The sequence below is a fragment of the Haliotis asinina genome, chromosome 8 (assembly GCF_037392515.1).
Source record: "Haliotis asinina isolate JCU_RB_2024 chromosome 8, JCU_Hal_asi_v2, whole genome shotgun sequence".
Taxonomy (NCBI): domain Eukaryota; kingdom Metazoa; phylum Mollusca; class Gastropoda; order Lepetellida; family Haliotidae; genus Haliotis; species Haliotis asinina.
Window position 1 is genome coordinate 58,983,991 of NC_090287.1, and position 2,476 is coordinate 58,986,466.

Genomic DNA, 2,476 nt, shown 5'->3' on the forward strand with positions numbered 1-2,476 from the left:
TTATAAACACCCTCAACAAACTACTGATCTCTTATCTGTGTGATAGCTGACAAGGTGGCATGCATGATCGTCCTAATTAGAACACGTTCTGTCACAACTTCATCAGTTCTAAAAGTCTGAATCTCTTTGACAAGTAATTGATGCACAGTCTAAAGTGGGTGCCATTGTGCTTATTCCCATCAGTGCCTTTGAACTTAATGCCTTTTGCCTTTTTTTTTCTTTTTTTTTTAATAATTTGGTGATTTTGTAATCCAGAAAGATAGATGAACAAAGCTCCTTTGTATCTTGTCGTAAACAAGAAATAAAGTGTAAAATGGAAATATGTAAAATGAACCTATCAGATGCGTCGGAGGAGCTGAGGGCATTCAGATGACGAGCTCTTTGTGAGACAAGATTCTGTTCAGATTAACCTTCCCATCAAGAGGTTCTTTAGGTGCCACACCATTAGATTTATTTTTGTGCTTATTAGATTCTTAAATGTAGGAAATCTGTCATTTTTTAGGAGGTGGGGGAGAGCTAAGTTCCTCATAACCGCCAGGGAATAATGTAAATCCTGATCTTCAGCAACCAATCCTTGTCGTAAGAGGCAACTAACGGTATCGTGCGGTCAGGTTCGCTGATGATACATGTCATCTGTTCCCATTTGCGTAGATCAATGCTTACGATGTTAGTGACTGAACTGCCTGGTCCAGATTCGATTATTTACACACAGTTGCCATATTGCCGGAATATGTCTGAGTGCGGCGTAAAACTAAACTCACTTACTCACACTGTGTAAATCTTGCTGGCAGTACCCAAAAGCCTATGTTTGCTAGTATGGTGACCACTTGTAGTTACTGGCGATCTATAGCCTCCATAAATACTGTAATTATTATGATCAACATATCCTCAAACATTCTATTACCTGCTTTTAAATTATACCTGTGAGAATCTATTCCACGACAAGATTTTGGTGTAACACTAGGTTTAGAGTTTATATTCAACTTGAGGCCACGACAAAGCTGCAAAATTCCCAGTGTGACGTTAAACTGCATCTCACTTACTCACTCACTAAGAGTGTGAGTGAAGTGAGTGAATGAGTTTAGTTTACGTCGCTTTCATCAATATTACAGCCGGGGACACCATGTGGGGAATCGAACTCGGTCCTTCGGCATGACGACGAATGCTTTAACCACTAGGCTACCCTCACTGTGACACACAGGCATTATCATCTGTACCAGACGCATCTCATAACTGTCAGAGGTGACACGCGTGAGTTATTAATTTGAACAGTGAATCAGTTTGAAAGCCGAGAGATCAAATCAGTTTAAAACATGCTGCTCGCTCGGTAACATGATTTAATACCTAAGAGAGCTTTTATCACCTCTAATGTTCTTTATGATGATGCGTGCAACTTTACCATCACAAATACATGTCGATATTGCACGTGTCATCCATTACTCTGTTTGTGTCTTCGCCAGTCATATCTAATACGTCTCTCATTTCGGTATATGGACTGTTATTGATCCCGCACAAACCCCTTCCTGCCACTATCACTAGCAGCAAAGGATCGTCCCTCATTTTCTTGTGTTGAGGTGAGACGCCCTACACGAATACAGGGATCACTGACTGTCGGTTTGCTGAAGTTTATCCGGCAAATCATTTAGTCATGTTTCCCGGCACCTGCCCGCGTCGTTTGATTTGTTGTGCAGATAATAGCTGATGCAGTGTTCGTGTTTCGTGATGAATTGTTGTAAGATATCCACCACGATGGAAGAGGACTGTTTTGACTTGATACGAAGGATCCCGTACATTGCACTTAGAGCAGGATAGCCTGGTGGTTTGAGTGTTCACTTGTCAGAAGTCCCAGGTTCAATTTGTGGTTAGAATGTTTGAACCCATTTATCGCATCCCGATACCGTATATTGCTACAGGCGTGAAACCATCCCCACATCCAGCACTAACAAGCTCTCGGAATCTTAAAGGACTGACGTATTATGAAAGGCGCCTAATGTCCGTTTATGAGCGGATTTTCAACTATCAGTGTGTGGTCAGCCTCTCTTATCAGCCAAAGAATGGAACCAACCCCTTGAACCATGATATAGAATGGTAAACCGTCCTAATGGCGTGAAAATTTCTTGCCAGCATTACTTATGATCATTAGGTAAAGAAGCCTGTTCTAAGACATACAGAAAATGATACTGTTTTCATCTACTTGGGAAAAATGTATATCACAACTCACAGATAATAATATATTTATTCCCATCCATATGAATTCTGTGCAGAATAATTATCCACCCACGGACACAGTCTTGCTGTGATCCAGTGTAACATCATTTATCAGCATCCAGACAGACACCAGCTCCATCCCTGAGGACAAATACCATTTTTTCTCTCAGGTTTAATACTTGGTATTTTAAACTAATATTTTTTCATGCCTGCAAACTATGTGTTTTGCTGGGAACGTGAATAATTTGAATCATCTTTTGTCTTCCAG